The sequence below is a fragment of the Zootoca vivipara genome, chromosome 4 (assembly GCF_965207765.1).
Source record: "Zootoca vivipara chromosome 4, rZooViv2.hap1.1, whole genome shotgun sequence".
Classification (NCBI taxonomy): domain Eukaryota; kingdom Metazoa; phylum Chordata; class Lepidosauria; order Squamata; family Lacertidae; genus Zootoca; species Zootoca vivipara.
Genome location: NC_142587.1, coordinates 42,242,039 through 42,269,478, shown reverse-complemented (window position 1 = coordinate 42,269,478; position 27,440 = coordinate 42,242,039).

The following is a 27,440-nucleotide window of genomic DNA, read 5'->3' as shown; positions in this document are numbered from 1 at the left end:
GACAGCACAGAGCATCTGTATCTAAGAATAAAATGTATTTTTCTCTGCCATTTCCTCTGCTGCCTCCCACCCTTCCAAATAGCTCCTCCGTGTCCTTGTGAAATAGACACTACAGGTAAACAGCAGTGGAGAGGGCTTAGTAGACAAATGAGGAGACCTTAAAGAGCCTCTCATTTGCTGGAAATGGTACTTACTTCCTGCTAGCCACCATGCAGCTTTTAATGCTCAGAATCCAGATAGGAAGAAAACGACAATTCTGTGCTGCCAGAGCATGCTCATGAACATGCTGAGATTGGTCATGCTAGCCAGGCCTTTCCTGTGTCTAGTGAACCAGTCCTGCCCATTAGGGTTTCCTTCTTCATAAAGATAATGTTCATTTGCTGAGGAAGGGGGGACGACTGGTAGTCAGTGTCTGGCTAGGTACTAAAATTAAACTCAAAAGTGTCTGACTCTGGTGTAAATTCAAAATGTGAAAAGGCTTTCTGAACGCTTGAGCACACATCTGAAGGCAAATTTGAAGGCTGTCTCAACCCCATGCCTGTTTGTTTTATTTTTGAAGTTTACATTTGTCACTTTTAATAGCCATTGATATTATCAAAAAGGGCCTTTCAACAAGATGGTTATAGCAAAGTTCTCTCTGCTTTTTAGAGGGGCGGGGAGCCGCCAGTGATTAGAATTTTATACAATGCCACCAGTTTTGTGTCCCAAAATTGCCAATATGCTAAAATCAGATTTATTGGAGGGTAGCTAACTGATCCCTGTATGCTCTCTTAACTATAAATCATTTAGGGAAATGGAAATCATACTCTGATTAAGGAGTACTCTTCCCTTTTTACAGTGTACAACAATTCTAATCCAGGAGAGAGAGAAAAACATATGTGTAGATGAGGGATAAAATGACACATTCTGCAGATCTTATCCAGAGCTGAATCATTCCCTGTAGACCTGCATTGCATCATTTCCATTTTCATGCACCACAGGGGAAACTGCTCAGGAGTTAGCATAGCAGAGGCACTTATTCCTGCAGCAATAACTGCCAACACTCTGGGTGTTTTTTGTTTTTTTTAAAAGGCCACATAGGAATTGTGGTTTTCTATTATATGTGCTACAACCTATTCCATGCTACCTTTACTTTATGTAGTTCGTTTTTTAAAAAAGGATGTTTTTAATTTCCGTAGGGTCACAATTTATTAAGCTCTTTCCGACTCATTTCTGGGCATCATATTCTATTTACAGTTCAACTACGTACTTGTTAGGAGTAGATGTGGAAACTATGGCTCTTAAGTAGGAACTGATTAGAGGGATATTCTGCTGAGTCACTACTTCATGAAACTTCAAAGATACATTCACTTGGGAGTCTTAAATGGACCTTAGGAATGAAGGTATCTTAAATTCTGGGTTCAAACCCCCAAACCTATGTCCGGTTTGAAGCTCAGCACAGCTCTGAACAGCTCATCAGTGACTAACAACAGAATGCAAATCCTATTGAATTAAAAAGGACTTACTCTCAGATAAATGGGTTTAGGGTTGCATCCTAAATCTGTAATGCAATTGGTAGTAAATTCCATTGAACTTTCATACACATTTACAACTTTGGCCAAAAAAACCCCCCAAAAACTATTTTTGTCTGGATTTTCACTGTTTGAAATATGGCAACCCTACATTTGCCTATTGAACTAATCTCAATTTCCCACTGAAGAAAACTTCTAATTGGACATAGAGGATCACACTGTTAAATCTCATTGCCTTCTCAGGCTAAAATTGCTTATTCTATTTATCATGCCATCATTCAGCCCACTCCCACCATGCACCGTATTTTTCCGCTCCATAAGACGCATCTGACCATAGGACGCACCTAGAGGAGGAAATCAAGGGGAAAAAAATATTTTGCTTTCTTGAATTGTCGTAGGCATATCAGCCAACTCCTAGAGGCCTAGGTGCCTTTGCCCCCCCCCATTAAATATTTGAGGAAGTCGTTTCCCCCACCCCATGTTGATGGGCATTGTCATTCAAATAGTGTGCATACACTTTGTCTTGAGATCAATTGCAGCGGTTCTCAACCTGTGGGTTCCCAGATGTTGTTGGACTACAAATCCCATCATCCCTCAACTCCCATCATCCCTGAGCTCTGGCCTTGCTAGCTAGGGGCGATGGGAGTTGTAGTTCAACAACATCTGGGGACCCACAGGTTGAGAAAGGCTGATACGGTATATGAGGTGGGGCTTACCTGCCCCCCCCAATATTTTATTCAAGTTGGAAGAGGGAGGGAGGGAAGGAAGGGGTGAGAGAGAAAGAAAGAGAGACAAGGAAGGAAGGAAAGCTCTGGCTCTGGCTCTCACCTTCGCAGCGCTGGCTCTGGCTCTCGCCTTTGCGCCATAGGACACACGGACTTTCCCCCTTCCTTTTTGGGAGGGACAAAGTGCATCTTATGGAGCAAAAAATACGGTAACTGTTTTCATGACAAATGCTGGTTGAGCAGGTCAAACTGCAAATAATCTATTACTACTGTGCCACAATAAATTCCTGCACAGATATTTCCAACACATCAATGTGTTCAAGTTATCTCCAGAGTTTTCTACTTTTATGTCTCCATTGCATTTATGTAGAGTCACAGTCACAGTAAGCCTAAGGTCACTGGGGTAGGGGCATAGGAAACAATAATTGATGTGATATCCTTTTTGGGATGGAAATGGCCACCACTTTATTGATTACAGATGCAAGAAGGCTTAGGGCTTAGGCCCTGGGTATGTATCCTGGATCAGCCAATCTGGTTGTTGGCTGATAACTTCACCAGGGTCAATCCTGGATTAAGGACCCCCATTTAATGCACATCAAATATGGGTGAACCCCTCCAGGAGCCCAATTGGGAAACCCAGTTATGGCTTGTTAGCATTTGTCTGGGCAGACAAACAGAATCTGCCCCCTTGGACCCTTTTACTGGGGTACCCTGATACTTTGATCCAGAGGAGGGTAGGTGAGGATTCTTCCTTCCTGCCACAGGCCAGGAATCAGCTTCGTCTGCTGAGCAGCAGCATGAAGAGGGAGAAGGCAAAGTGACTCCACCTGCAGCTAATCAGCTTTTAAGGACACAGAGGAGAAGGCACTGATGAGAACCAGCTGGCTTCAGCCTTCTTGAGCAGAGCTTCCAGCAGAAGTCAGGTTCTGGTAACCACATTTGTATTTCCTGGCCCTACCTTGCCTGCTCTTCTTGACCCCATTATCATTGGATTTCCTGGACAGTCTGAGCACACAGTTTTCAGCTAATCTTGAACTTTACTCATCAGATTCCCTGATCCCTGGGCCGTCTGACCAAGTGGACTACTGTTTGCCTGACCCTAGGAATGGACCTGACTTCAGCTGCTGACTCTGCGCCCAGGCAAGTACACCTCAAGACCCTTCTGGCTGACTGGCCTCCCACTCCACTGAGCTCTGCATGTTGATGCACAGCAATGAGACTAGGACACCCATCCACACTCTATGCAGCCTTTTTGGTAAAGCCAAATTAACTAGGAAGAATTATAGCCTTGTTGAACGAGACTCTCATCAGGAGGCCTATAAATCACAGAGAGAGAGAGAGAGAGAGAGAGAGAGAGAGAGAGAGAGAGAGAGAGAGAGAGAGAGAGAGAAATGGGCAACTCAAGGTTATTCAGATGGGTTGTCTTCCTTTGTGTGGCTTAGATGGAAATACTGCTGCCTACTGCTTCACAAGTACATTCCCTGTGGCAGGCATGGCCAAACTTGGCCCTCCAGCTGTTTTTGGACTACAACTCCCATCATCCCTAGCTAACAGGACCGGTTGTCAGGGATGATGGGAATTGTAGTCCCAAAACAGCTGGAGGGCCAAGTTTGGCCATGCCTGCCCTATGGGGAACACTGTGGCAAAGCAACCCCTGCACCCAGCAGGATCCAATCCTGCTAGGGTGTTCTTGCTTAGTGTTTTTCTTTAGGGGAACATGTTGGCACTGCTTGCCACTTCTTCTTGCCCAATACAGGCCTGGATTGCTCTGGGCTGTCACCACCTCACTTGCGCAAAGTCTGGATTCCCCTGATTCAGATAAATTTTGTTTGGGATTTGGCCTAATCTGTTGCACAGCCCAACACTCCATAGATTTATAAACAATGGAAAATCCAGCTTTTCAGATAATTTGAAAAATAAGAATCTGATATAAACAAAAAATTGACTGACTTGCCCACTCCCATATCTTCACACTAATGAAGGAGGATGAATTAATAAACACCTCTGGGTCAGGCAGCCTGGCCAGGTGTTCTGACGTTACTTTAGAGCAGTTCAAAGTAGTTCACAAGCCTAAATGCCAAAATAAAAACTTAGTTGGTCTTTAAGGTGCTACTGAAGGAATTTTTTTATTAAGCCTAAATGAGTAGTGGATAAAAAGGGAGGTGAGGCAAGCTTTTATTGTTGTTTCATCAGGCAAACAATCTGCATATTTTAACACAGTTTTACTGGCTTTTTAGAATGGAGGCTGGCATTTAAAATAATGGGAACCAGAGCATCATGCAGGTCATCACATACAGCTACCCCTAAGTTCAGAGCTCTCTATACTTTGTGCAAAATAACTTTTATGAGATACATTTTCTAGACAGGATGAACTTTTCAGACACCCAGTTCCTATTAGCTATTTTATTTTTCTGAGCTATCAATTTACTGTGATCTATTGGTTTCCTGTTGGCTATTTGTAGTAAATTTTAGCCTAGCTAGCAGATATTGATAAACAATGCAGCTTTAGGTGCACCTGTATCATGCAAACTGAAGGTTGTATTTCGATTTCCACATTTGCCTAATTGCATTCAGGGAAGGGATTGTCAAATGAAAAGCAAAAGAAATGAAGGAAATGGATCATTCAAGAGCATTGGAGCAAACCTCTTCTGTATCTGTTATATCCCTGTACATGTCTCTCTGTATAAAATATGCATCATTACCAACAGCATTATAAAGCACTACACGTGTCTACTGGACCTCAGAAGTAAATTTGACCCTAGTGACTTAATATTGCTCCAAGTTGTCTTTACCTTTGACACAGGATTTGACATTCTCGGTGAAAATTGTTGTTGTTGTTTAGTCATTTAGTCGTGTCCGACTCTTCGTGACCCCATGGACCAGAGCACGCCAGGCACTCCTGTCTTCCACTGCCTCCCACAGTTTGGTCAAACTCATGTTGGTTGCTTTGAGAACACTGTCCAACCATCTCGTCCTCTGTCGTCCCCTTCTCCTTGTGCCCTCAATCTTTCCCAACATCAGGGTCTTTTCCAGGGAGTCTTCTCTTCTCATGAGGTGGCCAAAGTATTGGAGCCTCAGCTTCAGGATCTGTCCTTCCAGTGAGAACTCTGGGGTGATTTCCTTCAGAATGGATAGGTTTGTTCTTCTTGCAGTCCATGGGACTCTCAAGAGTCTCCTCCAGCACCCTAATTCAATAGCATCAATTCTTTGGCGATCAGCCTTCTTTATGGTCCAGCTCTTACTTCCATACATCACTACTGGGAATTAGCAATACTGATTTCTTACTTGTAATGTTCTTTGGGGGGTTAGGGTTAGGGGTGATGCACTCATTAGGATATTTGGATACATTGGACCCCCCCATTGGACGAGTCCAGTATTTTAGTTAGCTTCTGTGAGGAGGTAGGGAATCTGTTTTGGTTTGTTTTCTGCTATGAGCTCAGTATTCCCCTCATTTTTATCTTCCAGGGCTTCCTGGTAGCCTAATGAGGGATTTAAGTAAACATTGTGAGGTCCAGTGTACTGCAATAGATATTGTTAGATTATGGTTTTGGAATGGGATACCAATAACATAGGGATGCGGGTGGCACTGTAGTCTAAACCACTGAGCCTCTTGGGCTTGCCAATCAGAAGGTTGGCAGTTCGAATCCCTGCAATGGGGTGAGCTCTTGTTGCTCTGTCCCAGCTCCTGCCAACCTAGCAGTTCAAAAGCAAACCAATGCAAGTAGATAAATAGGTACTGCTGTGGTGGGAAGGTATATGGCATTTCCGTGTGCTTTGGTTCCCATCACGGTGTTCCGTTGCACCAGAAGCGGTTTAGTCATGCTGGCTACATGACCTGGAAAGCTGTCTGTGGACAAACTCTGGCTTCCTCAGCCTGAAAGCTAGATGAGCACCACAACCCCATAGCCGCCTTTGACTGGACTTAACCATCAAAGGGTCCTTTATCCTATTACCTTACGAATAACATATACACTGGTACCTTTGGTTAAGAATGTAATTCGTTCCGGAGGTCCGTTCTTAACTTGAAACTGTTCTTAACCTGAAGCACCACTTTAGCTAATGGGGCCTCCCACTGCCGTGCGCTGCCAGAGCACAATTTCTATTCTCATACTGAAGCAAAGTTCTTAAACTAACTTTCTGGGTTAGTGGAGTCTGTAACCTGAAGCATTTGTAACCTGAAGCGTTTGTAACCCGAGGTACCACTGTATTTTAAAATGTCATTTTGAAGCCAACCTTTAACTATTCCAGCTAGGACTTTAAGTCTGCCAGATCCCAATACCAGATTGGTACTGGAACACAAAGTGTGTGAGTTAAAAACAACAACACCCCCAGACTGGAAAATGTAATGAAACTGACTGAACTGATAATGTTCCATATGTATGGCTTTCTAAAGCCTCCTTGCAATTCTGTTACCCATATCACAGAATTGAACATATTGAGAATGTTTCCCTCCTAGCTCCTTGTTACTCTCCCTCCCCCCCACACACACAAACACTTCAAATAAGAAATCAGTTCTTTTGTCTCAAATAGGTGTTTTTTTTCTTCTTCTTCTCGGTTATAAGCTGCATCTTACGCTTAACAAAAGAATTAATTTCAGAAAGCACTTTTCAGACGTTAGCAAAGCAGGCAGTTGTGATTATCATTCAAATCAAGATCTCTTATGAAGAGATTAGTATGCTAGCTCAGATTTTCGGCCTTACTGTTTGCTTCTCCCTTTTCTCTCTCTCCCTCCCTTTCCCCCCTCCACTCTATCGTGTCTCATCAAATACTGTGATCCACCCACAAACTTCTCCCTGTGTTATTATCCAATGTCAAATCTTGTCATGTTTTTTTTTTTGAGAGCTTTGGCTTGGTCTGCATATAGAAACGTGCTCTGTTTTAACAAAAGCTTTGATTTTAAGCTGACATTCGTTTACCAAAGTTTGTGACTGTGTGAGTACATTGTCTTTTATTGGTGTAAACATAATTTATATAAATGCTGCTTTCACCTGTAAAATTGCCTGTAAATCAAATGAGTGCATGTCAAATCCAGACTAATGTGTGTGTGTTTATATAAAGATTTGCATTTCTTTAATTAAGTCACATTTCCAAGCCATTTCTAGAGGTACAGCATCTCTGTGGAGACATCCCAGAGAGCCAGTCATGCTGACTCTCAAATTAAGACAAGAGGCAGTATTTTGAACAAAGCAGGACCACAACTTTATTAATACAAATTATCTGAAATGAACCTAAGGGCTTGTCCTGTGTCCCACGCTTTCTAGGCACACTTGTCCTGGGTCTGGGTGGTTTTCTGTTTGCCACTTTGCTTTTTCCAGGAAACCCACTCTTTAGTGCTGAATCAGAGCAAATGCCAATCTGTGACAAGCCCCCCCCCATCCCTTAGAACCAGGAGAGGCATGAAGAGGGTGGAGGAGAGATTAGATGCATGCCGTCGCAGTCTCAGATTGCTTGAAAAAAGCGCTAGAGAGAAGGACATAGCTAGCTGTGGGGAGGTAAGGACCTTTACTCTCAACAACTGATTTCATGGAGTAAGATCCACTGGGAATGAACTGCTGTGCTCATTAGGCCTGACACTCAGCCCAAGTCTCTGGAAATTTCTGCTAATAGTTAACTCCAACTTTATACTGACCATCAATGCTCTCTGAAACTAAGCATCGGAATACACCACTCCAAAATAAATAATTGTGAAGGCTAAAGTATTGTTAATGTATAAAAAACATGAAAAAAAAACTGAGATCAAGGACGGAAGGAAATAATACCATCCTCACCCACTCATTAATTCTCAGTGAGTGGTTCTGTGCCTTTTTTTCACAGAAAATTCTGACTTCCAACATTTATCTACCACAGTTCTATTCCTCCCCCTCCCCACACAAAACACTTTTAAATACTTAGACATGATGGAGTGAGGCACAGGGGACTACTTCTGTTTCAACAACTCCTGTTACTCAGAGTAGTGACTCATTCATGTATTCTCATGTCTTTGTGTTTATGAATGAAGTCAAATATCTTGAGCTCCATTGTCTGCTCCTAGAACAAATACTTCACAATTATAACAAATGAGTCAGATAAGAATAAGGTTGCCATACGTCCGGAATTTCCTGGACATAGCTGGGATTCAGCCATTGGGGAAAGTGTCCGGGCAGAAATCACTGAAATGTCCAGGAAAATCCGGACATATGGCAACCCATGTTGGACGTGTAGATTTTTGGCGAATTTCCTTAAAATTAGCTGGGAAAGTTCTTTTTATATTTTATTTAGATTTTGCAAAACAACAACAACAACAAATAAACACAAAACCCCTCAACTTTTGTGTCCGAATTTTCACTTTTTGAAAAATGGCAACCCTATATGATAGGAATACTGTATTGACAAAATACATTGTATCCTATTATATTTACAGAAAAATTGTATACATGTCTACTCACAAGTAAGCTCAGCCACCAGTAGCCCTTCTCCTGAGTGGAATTGGGATCTGGTGTACTTTACACTTTACACTGGCTGAACTTAAATCCAGCTTGTTTAAGAACAAATTTTGGGGCATAGTATTGCTTCCTATATCTAGTAAAAACAAACAAACTGGAAAACACCAGAACTAGAAACCTGAATGCCAGCATAGTAATGGTCCCCAAAAATGCATTAAACAGCTTAGTTATTACTTTGTAAAGCTATAAGCAAATACATTAACAAATTTACAACTTCTACTTTGAATTATTTGAACAACCAAGAATAAAGCCCTTAAGGGGAAAAAGCTATGCAGACTTTCAGATAATTGTAGGTACTTTATCACACAGGTTTACAATCCCCTCCTCCAAGACAAGATCAGCCATTATCCTTTAACACTCTGCAGGGCTGCAGCCCAACTGAGATCCTTGCTGTGATTTAATTATGGGTAGTTTCCAGATAGGCACTGCAGAAGATTTTGACAAAAAGAGAGGTTGCTGGTAGGTCATTTTTATGCCCCTTCATGCATGCATGCCTGAGGGATGTATATGTGCTCCTGAAATGTGTTGCATCTAATGCAGGGGTCCCTAGCGATTCAATACTGGGTCACATGTATTTTAATCTGCTCCCGAAATGTCATACATATGTATGAAAAGTAATTGCCCTCAATTTCTGCTTTGAAAGCAAAGTTTTCAGAAATTTTGAAGTGTAAAACTTACCTTTTCTGCATCAACTGCAACGAGGAATTCTGCTGGTGTTGATGTGATGTGTAATGATATTGGTGATATATCTTAAAACTTTGAGTGTATGGGGTGTTAGGAAAAGGGTAGTGCCTTTGGTGGGGGGGGGCATATGTTCCTCCTGGGGTAGCCTGTCCACCTTTGGTCTTCACCCTTCACTCAGTTCTCACCTGTGGCTCCTAGAAGCTGTCAGCACATGACAGCAGCCACACTCTGAGAACAGTTTTGACTGATTGGCTAAACCAGGGGCAGGTAGCCAATGGGAGAAGACAGGCTGCGAGCGCCTGAGACCAATAGTGGGTCCAACAGTCAAGAAGGCGGTTTCTGCACATGCTATAGAGGGAAGTGAAGGGCAGATGGGGCTCCTCAATCTGGGAAGGTAGAAGAAGGAAAACTCTGATCTTAAACCACCTCTTTCTTGCAGAATATCTTTGGGAGAATAAAAGACTTAGGAGGAAACCCTACACAAATCCAGAGTGGAGTCCCTAAAACAGTTGGATGGTGTCTTATATGTCTCCTTCCGGCAAATCTATTAGCCAAGCTGGTGCCAAATGTATTGCTCTGTTTTCCTTTGGACCACATCACCAAGGCCAGCAGGTAGGGTCCTGTCATGTGGGAAGCCCAGACCTCCATGCAAACATCCCTGACTTTTGCTCCAGAGAGTTCACCACTAATGCAGTGGTTTGACTTTTAAAACTTTGCACCATTTCATAAAAGTAGGTGCTTCTTAATATTCTCTTCTGAAGCTTGTGTCAGTCACTATGTTCCGAGTTAATTAGTAAATGCTTGGAAGGGAGCAGAGAAATGGAGTTTGTATTAGAATTATGCTGAAGGGTTGGTGAATACAGCGGAGACCTCTTAAATTGCATAGCCCTGGTGAACAGTAAATCTATTTCTTTGTTGGGTTTTCAAATTAAACAGTTTCATTAAGTACAACATTGATTAACTATACAGTCAACCTGAAGAAAACAGATTTGCTTAAGTATGTTATTTAAAGGTAAGTGAATTGCTTATTTATATGAATTTAAAATTTAGGAGTAAAATTCACTAGGGAGCCTTACACACAGGCATTAATCTATGGATATATTGGACTATGTGTATCAAGATTAAAATTTAGGGGTGTGGAAGTAAGCCTGTAATTCTCAAACCTTGCTACAACTAAAAAAAACCCGTGCCCCACAGATGGTTAGAGTTTTGTGATTTGATCTTTTACTATCCAAACAGTTGTAAAATGCATTTAAATCATTATGTTAATGGTGGCTATATTTTCAATAGTGCATTTAAAGGTCTTTAAAAGTCTATTCTTATATTTGTGCCAAAATTTGACAATGTATGTAATTTCATAGCCGGCATCCTATCTTATCCACACTTAGTGAGTCTTGTTGAACTTAATAGGGCTTACAATTGAGTAAACATGCACAGGATTGTAGCATCACTATCTGAGGAGATTTCTTTTTCTTGCGGCTTTTCTTTTGTTGGTATAGTTGTTGGATGTCTTCATGTCTAGGCCTCAAAGGACTGGGAGTGGGAGAAAGTATAGAGCAACATAATTTAGTTACTATCCAATTCATGCTGTTGCAAATCTGTTGGATCTAAGATACAAAGGTAGAAATGTAAGTGATGCTAGAACTTCTGCACCTGACTGGATTACAGAATAAGCAGTGCTCTCTTACGGCTTGATGTTGGAAAGATACTTTCAAATAGTGCTGAGTACAATTACATCTTTCAGATACTTGGTACGTTTCCAAGCACAGTTCAAAGTGTTGGTGCTGACCTTTAAAGCCCTAAATGGCCTCGGTCCAGTATACCTGAAGGAGCGTCTCCACCCCCATCGTTCTGCCCGGTCACGGAGGTCCAGCACTGAGGGCCTTCTGGCGGTTCCCTCGCTACGAGAAGCCAAGTTACAGGGAACTAGGCAGAGGGCCTTCTTGGTGGTGGCGCCCACCCTGTGGAATGCCCTCCCACCAGATGTCAAAGAGAAAAACAGCTACCAGATTTTTAGAAGATATCTGAAGGCAGCCCTGTTTAGGGAGGCTTTCAATGTTTAATAGATTGTTTTATTTCATTTTTCTGTTGGAAGCCGCCCAGATAATTATTTATTATTATTATTATTATTTATTATTATTATTATTGGCAAAGGTATGCAGCCTGAGATTTTGCAAAGCATATCCCTCCTGCAACATGCTGGCAAGGCATCCAACTCCTCCTCTTGCTTCTTACCTGCTTCAGATTCCTCCATCTTCTGTAGTGTGTGAAAGAACCTGGTTTATGTTTGGAAGTACACCAAATCAAGAAATAAACTGACATTTAGAAGGGTAGAAGCTTGTTTCACTCTGGGCAACATTTTTAGAAGTTCATGATAAATATGCCGACAAATATGGAGAAAAAGAAATTGATAGTGATAGCTTAGAAAGAGACTCATTAAATTTTGTTAGTTCACTGAGCTTTGTGTGTGTCCCCCCCCCCCCACGCACCCTTTTCCTCTCTGCTCTTTTTATGCATGCTTGAAACTGTGCCAGACTAGAGAAGGCATAATATATTTTTCAGAATAAATACTAAGTTATTTTAGTACAATGTTTTCTTTCTGAACTGTTTTTTGCCTTCTTCTCATAAACTTGGCAAACCAGACAGATGCAAGGTTCCTTCCAGTTCAGCAACTTGCAGCTCCATTTCTAGCAAATAAATAAAAATAATGAAATTCATTTTTTTATTATGGTCTGAATAAACTATGATAATTATATGGCAAACCAGTTTATAAATAATCCATTTTATGTTCCTAAAGCAAAAAAGTGATTTTTAATATAAGAAGAGTAATTTTTAAAAATTGTATTGCATTATTTCAATTATCCTGCAATTTTTCGTTCTTTTTCTGCTCCCCACTCCTAGATGGCTCCAAAATTTCCAGAAACGTCACATCTCTATCCCTAGCTACTGGTGAAAAAAATGAGGTATAAAATTGACTTTCATTTAGATATTTGGTGGCAAGCAGTAAAATGCTTAGATAAATAAGTAAAAAGTTTTAGTCTAAAGTAGATAAAATAAACACTAAGATGTGAACCACCTACTCCAAAATAAGTAATCTCTGTGGAGATGGATGGTTCACAACCCCCTGAAAATAAAAGTCTTTGAGTTTTCTGTCTCATTCGGAGGGTGCATTAGAATTTCGGTGGGTGTAGAGTTGACCTTACCTTATCATTTCAAGGTGTGTGTGTTTTCCCATTCATTAAACCTAATTCATTGCTTTGGCTGCCCACACTTCCTGATATGAAAAAGTCCCATGGAGGTGTTGCCTCTTGACATTTTCCTCAGGGCATTTGTTGAAGCCTGGGAAGCTAAAAAGGCTGGCAGCTAAGTGTCCTCATTGGTTTTGTTTTCAAGAAAACCACAGGGTGGTCTACTGTAATGGGTGAGCAATGTGCATTCTCTAGTTGTTTGTCTTGGTACTTGCTACTGTGATTTTTCCACTCTACACTTCTAAGGAGGTGTAAGTCCTAGCACCCTCTTGAAAAATTAAGATTGGATCATCTCTTCTTTAAAGTGCCATTTAAAGGATAACCTTGTACCTTGTACCTTGTACCATGGATCCTGTAAATTTTCATATCATTTTATTGAATCATCAAACAATAAGAATGTTTCCCTCTCCTCAGTGGTTTATCATAGAGCAGAATCATCTCATATGCACAGAGAACTACCAAGCAAATGTCACTGGTTGAAATTGACGCCGTTATGGATTGTAAATGCATTGTGCAAATAAAAGAATGGTAACACTGTGTGCTACATAATCACAAATAAGGCATTTCTTTTTGTCTTGCATCTACAAACATGATTTTATTATGGTTCAGTGTATGAATTCTAATAGGTTATTAATAATAGCAATAAACCAAGATATAAGATATTGCGGTAAGAAAGACTTGGTGCTAGTGATTGCAGAAGCTGTAGTGGTGACAAAAATAGCATTTGATTGCCAGAAAAAGTAATTAAAATTCTTGTTGGTATGATTTTTTTAATAGATTGCTTTGTCAGCATCTTAATAGGAAAAAAACATGTTATTGATCAGCACCTTTAATAATTTTGTCTGTTTTCATAGCCAATAGTGCTGATGATGTTTAAAATATGAATAGTTAGAATAGATCTCCCTTTGGAGATGGATGTCTTTATACTCGTAGGAAAGGTGTTAGCAACTTATGTAACAATTCAACAATAATTCTCCCTTTTGTCCTGAGTTCCTGCTTCTTCAAAGTCCATGACAACTTTGGTAAAGTCTAGTTCTCCAACTGGAGTGCTCACAGCCCAGTGTTTCTCAATTATCCATACTTATACTGCATTTTTAAAGATTTGCCTTAAGTGTCTTTAAACCTCTTTTGTTGTCCCCCAACATTTCACTTTCCATTCTTAAATTGGGAATAGAGTAGTTGCTTTGGAAGATGATAATCTGGCATCCGAACAACATGACCAGTCCAACAGAGAATCATTGCTTCAACACTGGTGACCTTTGCGTCTTCTAGTTGCCTGTCTTCCCAAGTGATTTGTAATTCTTTTTGGAAACACCGCTGATGGAATCTTTCAAGGAGTTTGAGACAGTGTTTATAAATAAGTGTTCCACAAGCATACAGTAAAGTTGGTAGTACAATAGCTTTGTAAACAAGCATTTTGGTTTCCCTGTGAATGTCCTAGTCCTCACTCTGTGCTTCAATTGGGAGAAAGCTGCACTCACAGAGCTCAGGCACACCCCACCCTTCCATTGCCCATCATTGTTCCGCAGGTCCCTTCAGGGCCCTCTCAGCTTGGCACCCATTGTAGATGAACTAGTAGCACTCCCCCAAATCCAGCCACTTTGATAATAGTCACCAGATGTCAAATGATTTCAGGTGATTCAACCTCCCCCTTCCCTCTCTGTCCCATTACACTACAGGTAAAGGTAAAGGGACCCCTGACCATTAGGTCCAGTCACATTTACCTTCCAGCTGGAGCGGTACCTATTTATCTGTTTACACTTCGTGCTTTTGAACTGCTAGGTTGGCAGGAGCAGGGACCAAGCAACGGGAGCTCACCCCGTCACGGGGATTCGAACCGCTGACCTTCTGATCGGCAAGCCCTGGGCTCTGTGGTTTAACCCACACCACCACCCGAGTCCCTTACTACACTAAAGTTACCAGATTTTAAATCCAGAGAATGCCCCCATTACATTATTCATCAGTGACTTGTCTGGAGGGAGGTCAGGTAAGCCACCACTGCTGTTACTCCGGTTGTTACTTTTCAGTTTGGCTCCATGCATGTACCAGGCAATTCTTTTGAGAGCAATTCTTTGAGTAAATTGAAAAGAGCAATTCTCAAGGTAGTTAACAGTGATAAATATCGCTCCTCACCTTCTCATCACCTCCCCAAAAAGACTAATCTCTCCATTATGGTATCCTGCAATGCCAAACTATCCAGCCATGGAAATGATTGTGTCAGAAACAAGTTGTCTGATTCCATATTTTGAATTCAACATTGTCCTAGAAATAATTAATTTTCAATAAGCTACATCACAAGTGCAACAGCAGCTTATGAGCATTCTCACTATTGGCCCCAAAACAAATACTAAAACAATACTAAAGTGTTTTATATTCTGAACTATACTGGTATACAAATGTAAGTTTCAGTAGCTTTTCTAACAGTATCCTACAACATCCTGATATGTGTTCAAATTTGCAGTGCTAAAATAGCAGACATTCTGCCCCGCACATTCACTTTAGTATGCATTCACAGCTTCCTGCCCTCCATTCATGGTGCCAGAAGATGCTACTTATCTATCCAGTGTAGATGTTTCTATGGAAGACTTCTGTTGTTGTTTGTTGTTTAGTCGTGTCCGACTCTTCGTGATCCCATGGACCAGAGCACGCCAGGCACTCCTGTCTTCCACTGCCTCCCGCAGTTTGGTCAGACTCATGTTGGTAGCTTTGAGAACACTGTCCAACCATCTCATCCTCTGTCGTCCCCTTCTCCTTGTGCCCTCAATCTTTCCCAACATCAGGGTCTTTTCCAGGGAGTCTTCTCTTCTCATGAGGTGGCCAAAGTATTGGAGCCTCAGCTTCAGGATCTGTCCTTCCAGTGAGCACTCAGGGCTGATTTCCTTAAGCATGGATAGGTTTGATCTTCTTGCAGTCCATGGGACTCTCAAGTGTCTCCTCCAGCACCATAATTCAAAAGCATCAATTCTTTGGCGATCAGCCTTCTTTATGGTCCAGCTCTCACTTCCATACATCACTACTGGGAAAAACCATAGCTTTAACTATACAGACCTTTGTTGGCAAGTTGATGTCTCTTATTTTTAAGATGCTGTCTAGGTTTGTCATTGCTTTTCTCCCAAGAAGCAGGCGTCTTTTAATTTCGTGACTGCTGTCACCATCATTGATAAAAAAATGTGACAAAAATTCATTGATTCTTCTAATCATTGATAAAAAATTCATTTGAAGAATTGATTCTTCTAATCAATTCCGCTAATCATTGATAAAAAAAAGTGGCATGATCTCCATGGACATATGGGAAGCCTATAGAGATCTGAATCAAAGTTTAAAGTTTAAAAAAACAAACCTTAGAACTCATTCAGTGGAATTCAGTGTAGCACTTAGGAGATGGTTCCATCAGTGCAAGCATTTCTGCTGACCCTCTGGAGGAACCCCCACCCTTCCAGAGCAAATTTGGGGGGAGGCCAGAAGGGAAATTCCATCTCATTATGGAGTCAAACAATTAGACAGGTACGGTGTGAGTTGGGATGTTTATTTACACAATGCTGGATGGATAAAGGCGATATACTAAGAGGGAAAAGATACAAAATTTAAAAAGAAGAAATGCAAGCAAGAAATAAAGGGAAGAAAGGAGAGAAAGGGTCTAGGGAAAAGACATATAGATAGATGGGGGGTAATATAAGGGAGTGGTGGAAGAGAAAAGCACAGTGGTAACTGGTGCCCATTGGGATGGGTTAGGGCACAACAGCCAATGGTGATTTAGCAAAAGCCAATGGTAGGCAGAGTGACATCTACTGGCAGGTGGAAAAAAACCAATTTTGATTTTGTCCCCTTAGCCTATTATCAATTGCAGAGATATGAAGAACACTTAACCACTTCAATACAAATTCTCAATGTCTAATTGAATTTTAAAATAGCCTCTTACCTTGCTTCAAGACCTTTCTGTGTCATTGCTGGCTACTCTCTGCTGGGACGACAGCCACTCCTATCCTCCATTCATACTCCCCACAACAGGTTGAGAAAAAATAGGTTTTGTTTAGGACATAGTGGCATGGGCATGTGTTTGTTCAGATCACACAGCACTATCCTCCTCAAAGCATACCATATAAAAGGTAAAGGACCCCTGGACAGTTAAGTCCAGTCCACTATGGGGTGCAGTACTCATCTCGCTTTTCAGGCCAAGAATGCCGGCGTTTTATATTCTGAACAATACTGATAGACAAATGTAAGTTTCAGTAGTTTTTCTTATAGTATCCTACAACATCCAGAACTTGGTTTCTATTGATACCACAAATTTCAAATACAGTGGTATCTCAGTTTACGAACTTAATCCGTTCCGGAAGTCCGTTCTTAAACCAAAACTGTTCTTAAACTGAGGTGTGCTTTCCCTAATGAGGCCTCCCGCCACCGGTGCCCTTCCACCATTCAGATTCTGTTCTTAGACCAAGGTAAAGTTCTTAAACCAAGACACTATTTCTGGTTTTGCGGAGTTTGTAAACCAAATCGTTCTTAACCTGGACTGTTCTTAAACCGGGGTATCACTGTAGAACTAGAAATGTAGAAAATTGTACAGTGATGAAACAAATCACAGGTTTCCTACTTAATATTAGAAGATTAAGTAAAACTTTCCTTTCCTTAATAATGTCTAATGTACCATCTTCTTTTGATGTGTAGCTAATAGGAGGATGTCTAGATATAAGCTACCAGAACTGTTTAAAAAATCGGTAACAAATGAAAAGTCAAAAGAAAGTACAGCTCTTTAGGGAAACTAAAAAAGGAGCTGAAAATACATTGAACATATGTTATATACCAGAAGATGCTACTTATCTATCCAGTGTGGATGTTTCTATGGAACACTGCTAATCATTGATAAAAATGTGAAATGGGCATATGGAAGGCCTATGGAGTTTAAAATGGACATCCCCTCCCCTCAAAAACCTTGTCCACAGACAGCTTTTTTGGTCATGTGGCCAGCATGACTAAACTGCTTCTGCAAACCTTTACCTGTGTACCTTATACCAGAGAGAGGTGGGGAGGGAGAGAGAACAGATTGGCGTCTCAAATTCCAGCAGTTTCCTTTGAGATGCCAAAATTCAGTGTCCCTCCACCTCCCACACTGCATTCTAAATCATAGTTGCTGTGTCCGCGGTGGCTCTGGGCTTTCTGTCTGTCACCAACCCCTCACTGGTTCAGGTAACTTATTGCAAACATTGTTGTTCTGCTTTCAACAAAGCTAACCCACACCAACCAACCCAGCAGAGACACCACCATGCTAGCTATCATGTGCTATGATTGGCATGAGCATGAGCTATCGTTGGCCAATACAAACACCCTGCCACCCTTGAGAGTTCTTGATTGGTCAATGAATTAGACCAGAATCCCTCATATAGGCCTGTTACTCTTTCCTTCCTCCCCATGCTGCTCCTCCCTCATTGCTTCTTCATGAACTAGGGTAACTGCTGCCCATGAAGTGCCCTTCCAAGTACCTTTTCCTGTTCCTGCCAGTCTCTGTAGGGAGAGAATAACTGAGGGTTATTGTCATTCCATTGACTGGTTGTAAGTAAGATAGGAAGGGGAGTCTGGCGGTGGCAACTTGAGCCTTCCCATTCACTCTACTGGATAAAGGATAAAAACGTGCCTCATTGATCAAGTGTGAACATAAAATGATAACTCTAAATTGGCATGCTGTTTCCCAGTATTAATCCTGGTCCTTACCACAGATATCTACTGATGAAATGGTTAGGCTTAGTTTATGAAGAGCTGCTCGATTCAGCGAGCACCATTTATATTGCATTACAAAGGAAGCAGACTGCATAAATTATTGATGTCTATGTGTAACGGAGGAAATGGACAATTTTCCCCTGTACCCATTTGAACTCTTTAGTTACAGCATGTAACCACTTTTTAGAAGTTTCTTTAATTGAATTGTTGTGTTCTTTTACTGATTTTACTGTGTAGTTCAATTACTGCATATTGTGTTGATCCCCAGGGGGCAATCGTACGAAGATTTGTTCATTTCAGAGAGCAAGGACATAAGAAGATATATTTTTTAAAGTCTTAGAAAGGGAGAGGGAGGGAGGGAGGGGGCCATCATTTCTAGGAGACATATCATCTATTATTTCCTGTGAAGAAAAGACGAGTGAAGGGGAAAGAGTTGCATGCAGGCGCTGCTGTTCACAGTTTGCATGTGGGGAGGAAGGCTAAAAAACAATTTTGCATATATTCAATAACTAAGAAACCCTTTGGAATTTTAAATAGGGATTTTGAGTGTTGGGTTTCCCTATGCAATGCTTTTTTTAAATGCTGAAAATTATTTATTAAAAAAGTTACAGCATGCTCTTCTTCAATAGAACCCAGATGGAAACAACTAATCATACCCACCACAAAACAATAGTAAACCAGTTTATTTTTAACAGTAGCATAATAAAACAGCTGTTTTAATCCAGAAAGCAACATTCAATATATGCAAACTGGGGAAGAAATACCCCAAATGAAACAGGAGGAAACGTGTGTGTGTGTTTGTGTGTGTGTTTGGCATATTAAAAGTATTCAGAATGGGGCTTGGTCAACTTATGGGGAGTGGCATTCCACAGCATTTCAACAACATAAAAAGTCCTATGCCTCGTTGTTGATTCTCATCAATTTGTGGCATTATATATCCACAAATTAAATGGAAGTAGTAATGATGTAGCAACAGAACAGTGTGAACTGAGCATGGCCTGAAATGAAATTAAAATGGACACAGTCATGAAAACACTGAATCTCCTTTCTCAGCAGTATCGGGTATTTCTTATAGTTTCATTGGTGACCAACTGGCAGATAAGCATTGCTTCAAACAGGTAGTGCAGGATGTAATCAGGCTAGGTCTGGTGCCCACATGGCACTTCCCTACACTGTGAATACTCTGTAAACATGAGAAACACTTGTTGAAACTCTCTGCTTCAATAAAGTTTACTTGAATGCAATCCCATGCATGTTCAAATGACCCACTGTATTGAATAAGGCTTACTCCCAGGTATGTACACGTAGGACTGTAGCCTTAGAGATGTGCAGAATCATCTTCACAAATGTTGACAATCCTACATAAAATATTTTTATTTCCTACAAAACTTCCACAGCTGCCTGTTCTAAATAAATTTTCAAAATTTGCTCAAGGTGAAAACTTCTGGCAACTCTTGTATTAGGTTCTATGAACTTTTTCCAGTTTGTGGAAGGTATTCTTTTCAACCTTGGATTGGCAGCTGGGTAGTCACCATTACTCATGATTCCCACAGTAATGCCATCCCTAACAAAATTTGCTAGCATTCTTGGCATTCTTGAACATTTTTCTCAGATGTACATTCCTCTCAGAATGGTACAGCAGCTAAGTCAAGTTTTAGTTTAGGGTGCCATCCAAACCCAAGTTTTCATAACCATAATAGTTAAGCTCTCTCCATTTTACCCATAAAGCCATAGTTTGGCTTAGCATTATATGTGAATTCAGTTATTCTGGGGGGGGGGGTATCTTCTTCTTTTTTGTATGCATCCACCTTATTGAAGTAAACTTTCAGTTTATTCCTTAGTCTTTGATGAGGGACTTCATAAAGCAATTTATTAGTCCAAACATCTAACAGCTGCCTACTTATTTGTTGATACAGTGGAATCTCTGTTTATGAACACCTCGGTTTACGAATTTTCAGTTTACGAATGCCACGAACCCATCTGGAACGGATTAATTCACTTTCCATTACTTTCAATGGGAAAGTTCGCTTCAGTTTATGAACGCTTCAGTTCATGAACAGACTTCTGGAACCAATTGTGTTCATAAACCAAGGTGCCACTGTAGTTTCATTTTTTTAAAAAAAAAAATTGCAAATTACTGGCAATTGGAGTTATAAGAGCCACTTAGCTGTACAGCAATCTGCTGTGGCTGGTGGAGTTACGTTAGTTTACCTAGAAATATTGAGATATATCTAGAAGCTACACTATCTGAACTGCTGTAACATTTCCTACCAAAGGATGCTAGACTGCTTGCAGCATGTGTGCAGTTCTCTGTCATTTATTTCCTTAAAACCAAAGGTCAGCACATATAAAATTTACAACATAAAGGGTCCAATTACTGGTACAAGACATCTACCACATCAGCAGAAGTGTCAAGCATCATATACTTCTATAAGCTGATTAATCCAATGCAGGGCAGCAGTAGGCAGTACTTAGCTCTTGCAGATTTCCCCCAGCAGCTACGGCAAACATTGCACTTACAGAAGTCATATATCTATCTGAAACAGCCAGCAAAAAAACCAAATCTTATCAGACAACAACAAATTTGAACCTCTTCTTACATTCTTTCCTATGGAACCCTATATGATAGCAGTACTATGCTGAATCCTTTGCCTCCACACCCGAAAGAAGACTCAGGACAACTTATAATGATCTGCAGGGAGAATCAATTGTTATGATAGAGAGAAGCACTCTCCTCACACGCATGGGCATGTAAGGCAGCTTAGCCAAGGATCGGAAGAAAAGTCTCCCTCCTAGCTAAATCAGCATTGGGTAAAATCAGGGGTTGGCAAGGTTTACCCCGCTTGGGCCAGTTCACTCCTGCGGAGATCTCTGTGGGCCGGATCGTGTCTGTGCAGATGCAGTTTTTTGGTGTGTGCACATGGGTAGATGTGATTTCCGGAGTTGTTGTTATCTTTTTGGCCACAAATCTTATTCTTAAGGAAGTTGTTCCTCTTATTATTTTTTAAAATAATCCTCACTGATTTCTTTGAAAGTAAAAAGACTTCATAAAAGATAACAAAGAACAGTGGTTAAACAAAGAACAGGGAGCCCCCATACATTCCCAAGCTTACAGAAAATACCAGTTAAGCATATGAGAGTTTTTTCTGGAAAAGTGAGCACTCAAGGATATTGTGAAGTGCAGACTACTGGAGAGCTCATTTGCAGAATGAGACAAAGGACACTCACAAAATGCTCCTTAGCTACAGTACCTTGAAAGTAAAATAACCACAACAAAATCCCTGCACCTACCCATGAGAATTTCACTAAACGTCTCCTTTTCAGCATTTTTGAATGCAATTTCTTTCCCCATAAATTGATGAAAAATGGTTGTGCGGGGGTAAATGCTGGAATCTTTTTTCAGCAGAGCACATGCTTAAAGAGAGGACTTGAAATTTAACTTGGCTTAGTTGCATTGAAGTCAACTAAATCGGGACTAATTCAAGCATTCTCTCATAACTGATGCATGGATCGCACTTGACAGCTATCATAATGAGTTGGTAAATTTTAAAATGTATTTGTATATAAAACCACGAATGAACGGACATTGACAAAAACTTTGAACTTTTATTTTATCCAAATAAATAACATGAGCTCTCTACACTCATTCATTATTCATGATCATATTTAATTCATTGCAATGCATTTATAAAAAATTCAAATGACTTACTACAGATGTTTCTGTTTGCTGGAGCAGAATAACTCAGAATTTAGAAATTTGCTTAGGAATTTAGATCTGGGATGCTATGGAACCTCTAGGTACACCTCTGTCATTCATGTGACAAATCTGCATATGTTGCTTTGTTTGGTGAAATACATGGAGAATTACATAATCCAGCTTCAAATATTATTTACAGCAAGATGGCTAACCTGTGGCTCCCATCTGCCCCATCTCCCATCTGCCCCATCCAACATGGCGAGTGGTCAGGGGGGTGGTGGAAGTTGCAGTTCGAAATGTGAAGGGCTCTCCCTGCCTCACTGGATGCATTCAGTTTTGGAAGATGCACAACTTAGCCAATGCAAGTCAAAGCACGAATGACAGAGCTAAAGAATGTGGGCTATTATCTTAATATAACACACAGGCATGTGTTCTTTGTATTTCTTTAGATCTGCCTTGTTAAACACACATTTGCATCTAAAAGCAAACAAAGATCATGTCACTCTAGCCTTACAAGGAAGAAATTGTTGCTGAAGGATTCCTAAGTGCCTTCTCAGTTTTCTAGTTGATACTGAAAGCGCACTTCCTGAATGTCATGTTTCTATCAAACTGAATAAAAAGAAGCTCGGGCTTTCCAGAAAAGTAAGTGGTTCAGAGTTTCTGGTGGGTTTTATCTAAATTATTTAATTCATTGACAGTTTACAGGAATTAATAAAAGCAGTATCAACACTTGTTGGGCAGTGTCATGGTATTTATTAAGGTGTTCATTGGCTCTATGTGAGCCCTGAATTATGTAATGAAGCGGCGGCAGCGTCGCAAGCCCACCTGGTACGGGCGGCCCTGTAAAACTCGCTCTGCGCCATGGCTTGCTCGCAGTTTGACGGCGGCAGAGCTCCAGCACCGCTGCCACCAGCGCCAAACCCGCTCTGTAGCACGCAGCATCGCTCCGTAGTGACGTAGGGATGCATCCCTATTGCGATGCCCCTATGAATCAGGGTGATTCAGGGAAGATTTGTATGTTTCTGAGTTGAATGGAACCACTAATAAATAAGCCAACTCAAGTCGGAACAGGGACTCCCTGAGTTTGTGCTTTTGTCCCACAGTTCTGCAGTTTTATATCATGCCAATGTGAACTAAGCCTGTGATACCAGACACACAGAGGGATCTGTTGAAGCCAACTGGACTTATTTGCCAAGCACCGGTACATTCTGAACAGGAATGCCAGGCTGCTTTCAGATCCAGGTTTAATTCAAGTGTTTCAATTTTATCTCAAGCTTTTCACGAATCTATATGGAGGTATTGTGGAAGGAAAGAAAGCATCTTCCCCTTTCATGCTGCTGCTAAGATTGTGCAGATTCTCCAGGGACTCATATTCTAAATAAAATATAGTGGCTGCTCCCAGAATGATGTGTTTAGAGTCCAAGGTTTGTGGAGACAGATTCAGCGATTGCATGTTTAAATGCTTCAGTCTTAGGTATCTGTGGTTTTGGGGTTGTTGTTTTTTAAAGCAAACTGAAGTCAATGAGTGTTAGAGTGTTATACAGCATGAGTCTGTGTATTGTGAATTGTGCAGCTATGCCACCTACAGCCGCAGACAAGCATTTGTATCAGGAAAAGCATTTTTTTCCTGTCATGAAAAGCAATAACAAAGAGAAAGGCAGCCTAAAATGTGATATGTCTTTCCAGATGAGAGCTTCCCTTATTTCACTTGCAGATTTATTGCACTGAGAGATGGTATGGCTGATAGCTTTCCCCACAGCAAATGAATTGATATGTATAGTGAGATTTCCAAATACAAAGAGGCTGGAGAGAGTTGTGTACAGTATTGAAAGGATGCACATCTCATTTTCATGCGGCTATTTAAATAGACTTTGGCTACCAGTATTTCCAAAATACAAAGCCTAACGGAAATGAAAGGAGTTATTATTATTATTATATGAACTAACATATGCATGTCTAATTATTTTATACATATTTTGAAGCACCCAGCAAAGCACTGCTACCTAAACACAATTGCACTACATTATTGTGTCCTGAATGTCATTTTATGCTTTCCTTTATTTTACTTATTGGTGACCGTAACACTAAGGCCCCGATTTGTTTGGGCCTTAGACCCATGCCAACTCAGTTTATTGATGTACCTAAGAAATCACACCCCACATTTAGGCCAAAATTAGGCTCCAAGAGAAGTAGCAGGCATTACATTAATATAACATTAAAAATATCCTATCAAAACACCACAGCATAAAAATGGAAAGCTACAGGGAAGGACCATAGCTCAGTGGAGGAGCGTCTGCTTTGCATGTAGAAGGTCTCGGATTCAGTCCCTGGCATCTCCAGGTAGTGCTGCAAAAGACATCATTGCTTGAAATCTCAGAAAGCGGCTCCCAGTGAAGGTAGACAGTCCTGAGCTAGATGGACCCATGATCTGGCCCAGTATAAAGGATCCTCTTATACAGTTGTACCTTGGATCCCAAACACCTTGGCTCCCGAACAAATTGGCACCTGAATGATCGAAAGCCAGAAGTGAGAGTTCCGGTTTTCAAACTATTTTTGGAAGTCGAATGTCCAGCATGCCTTCTGTGGCTTCCAGTTGGCTGCAGGACACTCCTGCAGCCAATCAGAAGCCGTGCCTTGGTTTTTTTAACAGTTCTGGGAGTCGAACAGACTCCCAGAATGCATTCAGTTTGAGAACCAAGGTACAACTGTATCCCTAATTTATTTATATTATCCGGAATATAATATATAACAGAGATGGGAGCCTGGGGGTGGGGGAGATAAAACTTTGTTGTTGTTGTTGTTGTTGTTGTTATATTTATTTATACCCCGCCCATCTGGCCGGGTTCCCCCAGCCACTCTGGGCGGCTTCCAACAAAATATTAAAATACAGAAATCCATCAAACATTAAAAGCTTCCCTAAACTTCCCTAGAAGCTTAGCCTAAAGCCATTGTGAAATCAAAATGTCACAGAAGGAGCCAATTAGTTCTCCCCTTGAAAGAGGACCATTGACAGGAAAATTGGGCCAGCAGCAGGAAACACTTGCAAAGGAGTGGAGGGTGCAGAAGGCATCCGAATGGTGTCCTCCTTGTATCCTGTCAATTATTTACCATAGATAGCAGTTTTTTAGCCAGCAACATCATCTCGTGTTTTATTCTTCAAACATACTGAGCCGGAAACAAATAAGTTTCTGAATTTTAACTAAAATAACTGTTCCTTTGTAATCCAGAGATGGGTCAAGGTATACCTAGCAACAAATAGGGTGCCTTCGAAACTAGCATTACTTACCTGTTGCGATTCCAATAATTAAACACATTTAATTAAATTTCTCAAAAAAAATCACCCATATAATTAAATCTTTAAATTTAAATAATTAAGGGTGCAGTCCTACATTAAAGTAAAGTTGGTTGAAAGGCATTGGCAGTGCAAGAGCTGCTCTGCCAATGGAAATAAACATATGCTGGCAAAACAATGCTTATGTCATCATAAGACCCTCGGTATGTTAACAGGAAGTTTTGACTATGTAGCTGCTCCAAAGGTTGAGCTGGAGCTGATAGCTGGCTCCACCAATGTTTCCATTTTATTTTATTTTAAAATATGTTCCCTTGTTTGTTTATTGACTGTTATCATAGGTCTCTCACTGTGCTGTCAAATTAAAACCTTTGTCAAATTAAAACTATCTATCTATCTATCTATCATCTATCATCTATCATCTATCATCTATCATCTATCATCTATCTATGTATTTAGAATGCTACTTACACCCATAGGTACCCAGCTGTGGTACTGTAATGCCCCCAAAGCTTTCTTTGTGTAAGGCCTCTCAAAATGCATCAGTTTTTAAAAATAAAAACTAGGTCCTCTGGTGCGATGTTTTACACTTTGTTTGTTTGTTTGTTTGCTTGTTTGCTTGCTTAGACAAAATTATACCCTGCTTTTTACCACATCTGGGTCCCAAACTGGCTTTACCATTTCAGCCATAGCCATTTTGAAATGTGCCTGGACAGCTGACTTTGAGTTAATGTGGCCTTCAGACTGAAAAGGGCTAGCCACCCGAATTTATGACATCCAAGTCATAACACTACATTCTCTCTTAGTCCCTCACCTTGTAATTTGCATGAATATTATTCATATTTACTCCTTGCCTTCTGTGCATTATCCACAAATGCCAGAGGGAAACACTGTGTTTGTTTGTATTTGCAGAGGATGGGAGTGTTTTGGACTTTCCTCTTTGCTGCTAGGTAATTGTACTGCATGGCATGAAGAATAATAGAAAATACTTCTTTCTTTCAATAAAGTCTACACAGCTAGAATTGGGTAGGGAAATCCTCATTTCTTTCATCAAAAAAGAAAAGAAAAGAAAAGCTTTAGGGAGTAACAGTGCATCATTTATATATTTATTGATGTGGAGAATGCTAGAGCAAGGTCTTAAAGGGCTCTGTTGGAACAGACCCCAGACTGGACACAGCATGTCCAGTAAAATGCTGGAAGGCATAGCTCTAACTTGGAGATGTAGCCAGACAGGTGTCAAATGTCAGAACCGCCTGAACTTTGCCAGAGAAAAAGCATCCCTTCATTTCTGTAATTTTGCTTTAGGCTTTTTGTGCTGGATATTTAGATATTTCAAGGCATCAGACTGGCACAAAAGAAGTAATTAAAACTTTTAGTTGCGTATGTAATAAGTGTATTCTTATATTATTTGAGAATAAATACTATGCTTTACCTGACAAAAAATGCTAGACTGTCCCAGCATAGGTTTGAGCTCATCTAGGGACCTCCATAAATTAAAGTGCCTTTGTTATCATTCACTCCAGCCATCGCTCCCCCCCCCTTCCAATCTCTCTCATAGGTCTGAAGGGTTATTTTTATGCACTTGTACAGAATGATGCCACATCAGCTCAGGTGAAACATGCCAGGAGGGCCCTGTTGGGAAACATAATAAATTGAGAAAGTGGTGGGAAAGTCACATTGGACACAAATCACAGTAGCTGTCTTGAGGAAAGAGATCTGTGGGAAACTTAGTGTGCCTTAGCAAGTGAAGTCCATAATTCTAGACAGCCGAATTATGGAGCTCAGAGCCAAATGCTGAGGTAGCAGATTTGTTTCTATGTCCAGCCTCCAATACTTATACAAGAAAACAGGATGGAGAAAATGGGTTGCCTGCCTGACTAAAGATATATTCTTCACCATCAAATTGTTATCCTATATCCTCCTATGCTTAACTTAGTGTGGTCCACTGGGTTGGCTGGTTTGAGTTTTAGAAGCTGACTTATACCATCATTTGAAGTGCAAAGCTTCTTGCAATTAATGACAAAACCAAGCAAAATAATTTACTCCAGAGGTTTGACTTTGTATTAGCTTTGCATGCCACTGAGACTAA